At 33.0% G+C, this 12636-nt stretch overlaps 1 protein-coding gene across 1 annotated transcript in view; it reads right to left on the reverse strand.

Annotated features, from left to right (window-relative positions):
* LOC111064578 (mitochondrial import inner membrane translocase subunit Tim21) overlaps nt 1-8572 on the reverse strand; it is a 39572-nt gene extending 31000 nt beyond the window's left edge. The window contains exon 1 of the mRNA XM_039435724.1: nt 8552-8572. The gene's annotated coding sequence lies outside the window, so the exon portion shown is untranslated. The remainder of the gene's footprint in view (nt 1-8551) is intronic.
* Between the last annotated feature and the right edge of the window lie 4064 nt (nt 8573-12636).

Genomic DNA, 12636 nt, shown 5'->3' on the forward strand with positions numbered 1-12636 from the left:
CCATAAGATAAAAAAATATTTTTCAATTCAGAAACAATGTCACCTTTTTTTTTGAATCAACATTAAAATCTCCACAGAAAACTATTTTAGAATTGTGTTTACTCAAATATTCAAGAATGGAAGCCAACCTTTCCATGAAGATCATAAAACATTGCCGTGTATTATTTGTATTAGGTCTATATAGCGATACCACTATAGTATTATACTCGTTTAGCAACACCGCTGATACTTCAATAACCATTTCCAGAGAGATACTGTTAATAACCTCAAGTGGCTTAAACGTAATTTTGTTCTCAACATAAATAATTGAATCACCATGTCTCCTGAGAGACCTACAATATGAACTCGCAACTGAGTAATTTTTAATTTTATACAACTCCACCTCATCAATTTCGAGCCAGGTTTCAACCAAGCATGCAATATCAATCCTATTAGAATGTAAATAGTACTCAATCGAATCCAACTTATTCCTAAGACATTGCACATTCCAGTGAAAATACTTCAAATTACTACTATGAGTGGGTTCAGAAGAAGTTGTATGTTCAGCAGGTGGAAAATTAGAGCTACGGTCCTGTTTTCTATTACCTTCCAAGATTTTTCTGTTGATACTTATATCAACAGGACCAACCACTAGTTTTCCGGGGAGTTGAGGTCATATTCAAGACGAATAACTTCTTCATTTATCTTATTTTCCATCAATGCAATAATTTTTTCCGTCATCCTCTTCTTACCTCTCCAATTCAGGTGTAGCCCATGCCTGGTAAAATGTTCCCTCTTAAGGTCAGTAAGATCTATCACCTGAACATTATGCATTCTTCCACAATACCTTTTTATTTTACTATTAGTTTTCCTTATCTCTTTGTTTACACAAGACCATTCAGGTAGATCATATCTTATAGGTATTGTTGAAATTAATACATTAGTGAAACTCAATACCTGAAGAAGGGAAAGCATACTTTTAAAAAAAATAGCGGCCTGATTACAGTAAACATTATTTGCTCCTCCTACAATAACCACATAGTCACTATTGGTAAGATTACCAGTTCCACTCTTAATATTATTTACAATTGGTTCAAATTTAGCACCTGGCATGATAAAGCCACTAGTTGAATTTTCCGGTACGGCTCCATTCAAACCATTCACCAAATCACGACCATGACTATCACCAAATATTCTAACAACCTTTTCAACTGGCTTAGTGCTAGCTTTCTTTGTGGATGTATCTCCAAGAGAAGTATCTCTATTCTTGGAAATTATTGTCTCTTTAGAGCTAGGATATGACATTGAGATTTTACTGCATTGGGAATCATTGAAAATCATCGAGTCACAAGACTTGGGTTTTAAAAAACTACAAACTTTACATAGAATTTTCCACCTATATACAGTAGCATCAAAGTTTACATTAAGAGAGAGGCCATTTTCCAGACAGTTTAAACTACTATTCATTTTCCTATATTTAAATACTTCCTCTAGAAAATACATAGCAAAAATTCCGCAATCGTAATTATTAGTCTGTTGAGGACATGGAAGGATGATTATTTCCTTGTAGTTTAAGATTGAGCCAATTCTTCTTATCAGTGACATGGAAATTTTCTCATTACATCCATGAATGGATCAACATCGTTGATGTTTTTCAACGAAGTTTCATGATATATTATGTGTCCGACTCCTTCATCTTATCCTTATTTTGTGAAAAATGAAGATTCAAAATTTCTTTTCATAGCTTTTCTTGTGTTTTATCTTGTTTCATCACTCTTTATAATTTAAACACTTGATAATGGAATGAATATCATCAGATCACGTGAACAAAAAAAATAATAAAAGGGTGGGCCTATATGATAACACTGTACTCCTGATAAGTTGAAAATTTTCAAGCTGAAAGTAGATTAATTTGTTGCATATTAGGTTCAAATATTAACAAATGTTACCAATATTATCACATATAGTGAGAACGAATTACTCTGAAGCTTTCTATTCTCACTGAACATGAAGAGGCAATACCAAGCCACAATCGCAGTTCCGTTCAAATCATTATTATCAGAGCTTTCAAATTGATGCTATGTAACTATGGATGTTATCCCCATCTTACAATTTCCCTATTCATCCTTATCCTGATTCAGAATAAAGTAGTTGATCTCTATAATCACAAAAATCAATGTATGGTACCTATAATAAATAGTAAAAATAACAAAATTTCTAGTAATAATGCAACTTTTTCTAGGTACGAATTTCAAGGCTCATAAAATGACTTTTTCTCATTCACAGGCAGAAATTCCAATGATCATCATCATAATAATAATTTAATGAAAATTGTTTGTATTGTACATTGTTCGACGTAAGATAAGCTACATCTTTAAGTAATCAACGTATTTGGATTATCATGTTTATGAATGAAAGCGAGACTGTGATAGAAGATTAGTCAAACTGAAATATAAACATTATATACAATGCATATTTCTGATCAACTAAAATTACAAATGATAGTATCAAGCCAAAATGAATTGAGCAACTGAATTTCAAAGTTATTATCCACTGTTCAAATCGCACTGTGATTTCCTTTTACTTCCAAATGGATTGAATTGCCTCACTCTTCAACGTAACAATTATTGTAAAAAAACTAGTGGAATAACAAATAGCATTTGAATTTCAATTTTCAGATCATGAAATTCATAAAAAAACTAATTCTTGAGAGAATAGTGATGAATTGCAAACAGAGCAAGTAACATTGATACAAAGCGATACAATGAAAATCAACATAGATTAATTTTAATACTGGACTTATCAAATTTATATTACCGTTGATTTATATTATTTATAAAGCTTATAAAATGTAAACCAACATTTTAAATTTTCTCTACTGGAGCAAAACATCGATAGAAAATAAAGAAGAGCCCATTATAAGACCAATATACTTGTGTACTAGAATTCACTTGAACCAACTCATCACTTCAAAACTGATTGCTGGAAAAAGGGCACATAACATGTGTCTTTATTATTATTTTTATTGGACTTTCTTATTTTTAATAAATAACATTTCTTTTGCTGAATTATTAGTAATATTGCAACAAATGGAGAATAATATTCACATTAAGCTTTGCTTTTCATATAATTATGTAACAGAAAACTTGAATCTTCAAAAGCCATTTCCCAAAAATGAGCTTTTGCCTTATGTGCCCTTTGTCCGGCAAGGTCCTCAATTAATCTTATACGGTAGGGTTCTTTGTGGTTAAATGTGAAACACTTTCATGATTTTCCTACCTTTTATGCATGCTTACTCTTCCTTAATTTGTATGTTTGCATGGCTTTCATCTTTAGAATCTACTTAATTTTCATATTGGACTGTCTAAGTAATGTAGATTCAACTAGTGAGAACGGAAGATGAGCTACTTAACAGAGAGAATCATAGTAAGTTTCAACTCAACAAGCCCAATGTATAAATTTTTTATGCCTCAGCCGTCATATATATTTGGCTCAACTGAAGGTATATTATCAACCTGGCTTGGAAAATATTAACTGTAGAAAACAGCAAACACTGCACGCTATGATTTTTCAGGAAATTGCCACTGTTAACACTATTGTAATCTATGATTTATCTCAGTTTTTGACATTCATAACTTATGATAAATTTTAGCATAGAATTATGATCATACACACATATTTTAAATATGTATTATATCATGTAATAGTATGAATATTTTATCGGTTGCAAACAATATCTTTGTCTGTCATAGAATGCATGATTTAGCACATATATATAACAACAAAATGATTTTAGAAAATTAAAATGTGAACAATTAGTTTCATTACATGTCTAAACAGTAGACAAAATTGATTGTTTCGAGCGCCATAGTGTGAATAAGATGTAACTTAGAAAGCAGTAGGCCTACTACTGTATTTTACTGTTTACTATAGTGAAGAGAGTCAGCTACACCGTTCCGCGCCAACTGTTTCCCCTTCCACAGCGTCAAATCGAATCGCAAATAAATAACAATATACATCAATGGATTCGCAATGAATGTGGCTACATTAATTGTCTTTCTAATTTTCTTTAGATTATTTGTTTCGAAGTTAATCGGAGAAAACAAAAATCAAATCGAAAAACCCCTAAATTTTTACATATATATTATTTTATTAAGGAAGCTGTTCGATTTATTGAGGAAATGAATATGACTAATATTTTAGTCCATAATGTAACGAATTGAATGACATATGATAGATTTTTTTCTGATTAATGGTTACAGAGTTAATTGATTTCCAGTTTGCTGTTTACTATGGCTAAGAGAGTCAGCCGCGCCCTTCCACGGCGTCAAATCGAATCGCAAATAAATAACAATATACATCAATGGATTTGCAATGACAATGGCTACAATAATTATTTGGCTCATTTTCCTTTAAAACTACTTGCTTTGAAGTTAATCGAAGAAAACAAAGAAAACAAATCGCAAGCTCCCTAAATTTTTACATATATATTTTTTTATCAAGAAAACTGTTAATTTTATTGGAAAAATGAATATAGCTGATATTGTAGTCCTTAATGTAACGAATCAAATGGCATATAATAGAACTGTTTCCGATCAATGGTTACAGAGATAATTGATTTCCCGGCTGCTTATAACGTCCATTAACATTGTGAGCGACGCTGTATCTTTACACCACTTCTGTCTGACCTGTAATTCGTGGAGGTACTCCTTTCGCCATCTACTCCGAAAAGATTGAACCATTTGGCTGACTAACTCGAAACGATTCAAACGATTAGTTGAACATTTTTCGACATCCTGCATAGGAAGATATTTGAGAGGTGTCAATGTCAGGAAATGTGAAAAATGTTTACCTATCTCCATAATCTTTAAACTCCCAGTCATAGTTAAATCATTTTTATAAATAGTAGTTATACAAATTTCTGATTAAGTGGACTGTAATTTTGATCGATTTAATATTCAATATATTCTGGCAGAAAAATACTAATGAATCCATTCATGATGCAATGAAAAACTCTTATTATCAAAACTTACCCCGGCTGATGATCTATGCTGTAAGTCAGAGTGATTTTTACCTATAGGTTTGGGTGGTGAAAGATTAAAGGAAAGAATTAAGGAAAAGATAAATGTAAATGAGATCACTTGACTCTGATGATTTATGATGTAGCGAGGCACTGCAGAGAGTTGTTGGATCATGTATAGAATTCTGCTTCTCAATTTTACTAGGTATTCACTACTACTTCCAATATATAAAAAATACTCAAATTCTCACATGTACTTTAAAATCAATTATTACTCCCTATGATCGGAGACATGGAATTAAAATTAATAATTTCCGATAGAAATACAAACAAATCAATGAACGAGTCGAGCAATCCTGTCAACGAAGACAGCCTTTCGAACAGACTGACTTGAAAACTCCAAAACAAACAATTAAACAATTATGTACTACTCAGGCGCCAACTCCATTAAATTCAAACGGCGTCAACAAATAGCGACCCCTCCCTTTATCATATATTTTCTTTCAAAATAATTCAAGAGGGAATAATTGTGCAACTTAATTGAATTTAACTTACCATCAGTCAGCCCATGCTCGCTTACAAGAAAAAAATCTGGAGCTTCATCTTCCAAAAATATTTCCACCTGACCCAACTTATCAGTCAGTGATCCTACATTGACATGTATCACTTTGATCTGTCTTTGTTTTTTCATACATTTTTCATGGGGAAAACGAACTTCTACATTTGTCTGTAAGTGTCTTAATCTTTGTTGAAAGTAATTAGCGGATTTGTTTCAAGTTTATCATGATTTAAGTTAGAAACATGATATCCATCCTTGTCCTCAGTTATCAGTTTAAAATAATATCGTCACTCTTATTTTGAACTTCTCCACGATACACAGGCAAATCTTTGAGGAAGATTAATCGAGTAAGCCGATTTACCAGTTTTACTTTACCTGATCGATTCAAATGCAGTCCATGTCTTGTGAAGTCGTACCGCATGAGAAAATCGTTTGAGTCTAAATAATGAAAATTTGCAAGCTCTATAGAAATTTCCAACCAAGTGAGTAATAAAATGATTTGCACTTGGAATATCATCTTTGCAGGAATCAAGATAATGTTGAGGAATTAATGACAGAATAAGATTTGTCCTGGACGAAATCGGGAGAAATTTCTTGAGGGCTCTATCGATCGACAATCTATATGAGGCCTGGAAGGAAACATCATTTGTCCCACCCATTACAACTACATAATCGTCTGTATCAAAGTCACTTGTCAAACTCTCAATATCTTCAACGACCTGTGCCAGCTTGGCGCCTGGCTTACATATTACTGTGACATTATAACTTACTCCTACTTGCTCTTGTAGAAGTCTGTACAATCCTCTACCGTTACTGTCTGTCAATAGCAATATTCTCTTTTTTAATTTATTTGCAGGCCTACAAAGTTGATGAGAGTTCATAACTGGCATATTACCCCTAACCTTATTCAATTTACAAGTAGAAATCGGCTCTATTGAAGTATCGTTACTTAAAACACTGAAAGAATTCTTCGTTGCAGTGACCTTGGAATCTGAGGGACCATTAGATATTATATCACCTGGTGGATAGAAATTCTTGAAATCATGGAGTTCAATTTCCAAGCATTTTTTTCCACATTTTAAAGAAGAATTTTCAATCTCAATTAGAGGCGATTTGCAATAACCGGTTCGATCTCCTAACTTGCCTTCGGGCAATTTTTTCTGTGGGGTTTCTTGAGATCCAGTGTCCATGTAAACCGTCCAAAGACACTATACGATTCAAAGAACAAAACGTGGTCTAGTGGATAGAGTGCTTGCGTAGCAGCATAGAGATCCCGGGTTCAAACCCTATCATTACCAAAAGTTTTTTAACCAGATCACTCCCGTGTTATCGGATGGGCACATTAAACTGTCGGTCCCGGCTGGAGTATGACAGTCGTAAGGCCTATTGACGGCTTAAATTATATATTCAGGTGGTGGGACCTTCCCGCAAGGGACTCCCCACCAACAAAAGCCATACGAATTTACTAAAGAACAAAACACAGGTGAAAATTGCCGAAATTAAGTCTGTAATGCTTAAAAGGGAAATATAAAGTACTATAGTGAGGTCCACGTTATAATGGCAGTGAATAAAGATAGAAGAACAGCGTTGCCTGTTCTCTGCCTTAATATTTATACATTGTCAAAAACAGATTTGGCATCGTTGCGGAGCTAGAAAAAGATAGTACTACATGCTTTGTCGATTGTTGGACAATGATAGCAACATCAAAGTTTATCAAATACTGTCATTATAACGTGGACCTCACTATAGAAATAGGTAGGCTACTCCAAGGCCCGGTTGCACAAAAGCCGGTTAAATTTTAACCGTTATTAATTTCACGAAAATCAACCAGAGAAGGCTTTTTTGAAAAGAGGGCTTCTCTGATTGGTTCTCGTGGAATTAATCACGGTTAAAATTTAACCGGGTTTAGTGCAACCGGCACTAAGTGTATCCAGAGTGGGGGACGTCACCTCCGTGATATACTCTTCAAAACTACATGAAACAAAACTTTAAATACAAATTCACATTCTAAAAATAGAATAAAACTTTTCAGACACTTACAACGCGTTTTATAAGTTTTAAAAAAGGAAATTATGATGCCGCACCCTGTATAAACTTAACTGTCAGCAAAATGTATTCATAACACTGTACCTGTAATTCTTCAATTATCGTATCCTAGGATTTACTAAGCTTTAAAAAGTCATTATATACTGAAAATGAAGAATAGCAAATTTTTCAGCCCAGGGGGCTTACATTATAGTGATGAAAAAAATTCAATTAAAAAAGTTTCTTCAATTTAAAAACTAAAAAAAAAAAACGGTACGGTCTTGGTCGTTTATAGTCCTGACTATTAATAGTGTATTATGATAAAATAAGGAAATCATACCACAGTTTAGAATATATTATTTGGGCTCATAGGCCTATAATATAATATAGGCTATAGTCATGTAAACAATTAGCGTTAGTTAAATCACCTTAACTTTCTCAAATTACACTATAATCACCTGTCATCTACCGACTGTATTATGCTAGTTGAAACAATAACAAAAAGGAAACAACTGAAATGGTCTATTAAAGTTTGATAACTTAGATCGTTTTTTAAATCCACCTAAAAATGTATGATTTTTAATCAAGCATGCGGTATCCTAAAAGTTAATAGGAGCTTGAATGGATTATTATAATTTGCTCATAAAATATAATAATAATATCACTATATTATTGAAAATAAGTCTAATATTACTTTATTTTTTTAAAACGACTTACCGTACCTGTTTGAGATTAGTATGTTCAAGTCTGTGTTGACTGTCGGATTATAATATTATTACAATATCTATTCACTAACTAAGCTCACATTATAAGTCCACTGAACGATTATTAAATTAGTAGTTATTGTATTGATTACGGTAATGTGATTTGGAAGCCTATAACAGTTTTGTATTAAAAATAAATGCAGGCAAAAGTCTAAATCCAAACAAGAACAAGACGAGTCATCGAATTGTGAATGTTTTGTTTACCAAGATGTGATGGCCAACCTTGACAGTGAAATTGCAGCTGTGCGTGCAGTAGACTTTCATTGTCAAAGATACAGAGTAACGACTTTACCTTATCGTAGAGAAAACTCAAATAGACCATTGACTACCTCCAGTTTGACCAACCCAACGGCTTAAAAATAAATAAAATAAAATGAAAATAAATTAAATGAAGTGATGAAATATCCAATTTCAATTCTATTATTCTTGATAGAATCTATTTAATAATATTTCTATAATATTCACAGTTGGAATGTCTAACTTTTACGAATTTTTATTGCAAACACATATCCTACACAATATCAAGTAAATGCAACAATGCTATCATTCCATACTGAAACTAATAACAACAAAGCAATGATTTACTCACTTGAATAAATTGATTAACTCTTATTTCGTTAAGATCATTCCAGAGTAACAGCCGGCAACGGTCACAGTTATCACATATTTATTCAAAAGTGTTTTGTGTTCCTGGCTTAGACCTTGGACCAGTTGTAGAATAGACACGCCCCATTGTTTATTCATTCTGAAAGGCGAAGTGAAGCCAACATCTACTGCCATATCGCCCCATCGTGACGTCAACATGATATGATTATAAGTTCTTGATTATATAATTTTAGATCTTCAATAATTTACTTCCATCTGAAATAGACACAATCTGCTATTGAAAACAATGTAAACAAACTCTACAGAAAAGTTTTCTATACGATGCTGACGTTACGATGGGGCGATATGGCAGTGGGTGTTGGCTTCATGGACTTTGAGAATGGGGCGTGTCTATTCTATAAATTGTCTAGGAGAGTAACGACCGGCAACGGTAACAGTTATCACATATTTACTCAAAAGTATTCTGCAAAGACCTTGAAGAGATATAGACCCACAATGCCTATGCCTTCCCAATGATAGCTCTTACTTGAAATTGAAGGCCGCCATTGGGGTATTTTAGCACGAGATATTATATTATTATTCATTTGTAATACTATAGATCACAAAGGCATTGGTATGTAATAATCTTTATGGGTTGCCCCCTCAATGGCGGATTTCAATTCCAAGTACGACACTAGCGCTGCATGTGAGTCTATGCATCTTTAGTATTTTTTAGTATTTAAGGTAGATCTAGTATTTATTTAGTATTTAAGGTCTTTGGTATTTTGTGTTCCTGGTAACGATCAGCTGATTGTGACCGAGTATCGATCAGCTGATAGCGTTCCGGTTTAGATTCAACTCGCGCATCATAAAATTAATGGATATCATAAAATATTATTAATTTTTGTTCTGAAGATGGTGAATAGGCTAAAATCTAAACTAAAGTAAACGGAATTAATTGCAATGTTGTATAATATAACATATTATAGGATTATATTATGCAATAGTACTCCTTTTTTTAATAAATAAATTATAATTTTATGATTATGGCCCGGTTGCACAAAAGCCGGTTAAATTTTAACCATGCTTAATTTCACGAGAAACAATAAGAGATGGTCTTTTTGATAAAACGGCTTCTCTGATTGGTTCTCGTGGGATTAATCACAATTAAAATTTGACCGGCTTTTGTGAAACCGGCACTATGATATTGGATGGAATGATTATCATGGAATAATAATAATACTAACTTAGTAGTTCTGTGAACAGTAGACCTCATGCAGTTTTCTCATCCACAAATATCTGATGTTACCTGTTCTAGTTAATTCAGTAATTGAATCATAATTTACTCTTAAAAACTGTTATTTGTTTTCTCTAAGATCGAGAACTCACTTATGTTAATAAACTTGGTTCACGTTTGGATTTGTATCCCATATGAATAATGAATAATGCACTTGTCAGCTGATTGATTATGAATAATTCTATAGTCTGATTGATCCTATCTTCAAAGTAGATGATATAGTGATATCAGAGTATGGAGGAATTCCTTTTCTTTTCATATTATCCCTAAAATGCAAAATTTCAAAAAACCTTCTGTATACATCAACGCACAGTTGAAAAAGGAATATCTCTGCCAAATCTCATCAAATTCTATCAACTTAATCGCGATTCAAAATCAAAATTGGCCTATGGCCACGGACTTGAAAACCGATTTCGAGCCGGAAAAATCTCATTTTCTGCTCTAGGTGCGAAATATACTATTTTTATATCTATTTCACTTTTCGAGATATTCACTCTAACAGATGTGACATTTTTGAAAAAATACATTTTCCTTAAATTTTTTGCTATTTTTGCTCTTATAACTTTTTGAATATCGATGGGAAAAATCCATGCAGGCAAAAGTCTAAGTCCAAACAAGAACAAGACGAGTCATCGAATTGTGAATGTTTTGTTTACCAAGATGTGATGGCCAACCTTGACAGTGAAATTGCAGCTGTGCGTGCAGTAGACTTTCATTGTCAAAGATACAGAGTAACGACTTTACCTTATCGTAGAGAAAACTCAAATAGACCATTGACTACCTCCAGTTTGACCAAGCACACGGCTTAAAAATAAATAAAATAGAATGAAAATAAATTAAATGAAGTGATGAAAATGAATTATCCGATTTCAATTCTATTATTCTTGATAGAATCTATTTAATAATATTTCTATAATGTTCACAGTTGGAATGTCTTTTTACGAATTTTTATTGCAAACACATATCCTACACAATATCAAGTAAATGCAACAATGCTATCATTCCATACTGAAACTAATAACAACAAAGCAATGATTTACTCACTTAAATAAATTGATTACTCTTATTTCGTTAAGATCATTCCAGAGTAACAGCCGGCAACGGTCACAGCTATCACATATTTATTCAAAAGTGTTTTGTGTTCCTGGCTTGGACCTTGGACCAGTTGTAGAATAGACACGCCCCATTGTTTATTCATTCTGAAAGGCGATGAAGCCAACATCTACTGCCATATCGCCCCATCGTGACGTCAACATGATATAATTATAAGTTCTTGATTATATAATTTTAGATCTTCAATAATTTACTTCCATCTGAAATAGACACAATCTGCTATTGAAAACAATGTAAACAAACTCTACAGAAAAGTTTTCTATACGATGCTGACGTTACGATGGGGCGATATGGCAGTGGGTTTTGGCTTCATGGACTTTGAGAATGGGGCGTGTCTATTCTACAAATCGTCTAGGAGAGTAACGACCGGCAACGGTAACAGTTATCACATATTTATTCAAAAGTATTTTGCAAAGACCTTGAAGAGATATAGACCCACAATGCCTATGCCTTCCCAATGATAGCTCTTACTTGAAATTGAAGGCCGCCATTGGGTATTTTAGCACGAGATATTATATTATTATTTATTTGTAATACTATAGATCACAAAGGCATTGGTATGTAATAATCTTTATGGGTTGCCCCCTCAATAGCGGATTTCAATTCCAAGTACGACACTAGCGCAGCATGTGAGTCTATGCATCTTTAAGGTCTTTGGTATTTTGTGTTCCTGGTAACGATCAGCTGATTGTGACCGAGTATCGATCAGCAGATAGCGTTCCGGTTTAGATTCAACTCGCGCATCATAAAATTAATGGATATCATATTATTAATTTTTGTTCTGAAGATGGTGAATAGGCTAAAATCTAAACTAAAGTAAACGGAATTAATTGCAATGTTGTATAATATAACATATTATAGGATTATATTATCCAATAGTACTCCTTTTTTTATTAAATAATTATAATTTTATGATTATGGCCCGGTTGCACAGAAGCCGGCTTTTGTGAAACCGGTACTATGATATTGGATGGAATGATTATCATGGAATAATAATAATACTAGTAGTTCTGTGAACAGTAGACCTCATGCAGTTTTCTCATCCACAAATATCTGATGTTACCTGTTCTAGTTAATTCAGTAATTGAATCATAATTTACTCTTAAAAACTGTTATTTGTTTTCTCTAAGATCGAGAACTCACTTATGTTAATAAACTTAGTTCACGTTTGGATTTGTATCCCATATGAATAATGAATAATGCACTTGTCAGCTGATTGATTATGAATAATTCTATAGTCTGATTGATCCTATCTTCAAAGTAGATGATATAGTGATATCAGAGTATGGAGGAA

Source organism: Nilaparvata lugens, chromosome 9, assembly GCF_014356525.2.
Source record: "Nilaparvata lugens isolate BPH chromosome 9, ASM1435652v1, whole genome shotgun sequence".
NCBI lineage: Eukaryota > Metazoa > Arthropoda > Insecta > Hemiptera > Delphacidae > Nilaparvata > Nilaparvata lugens.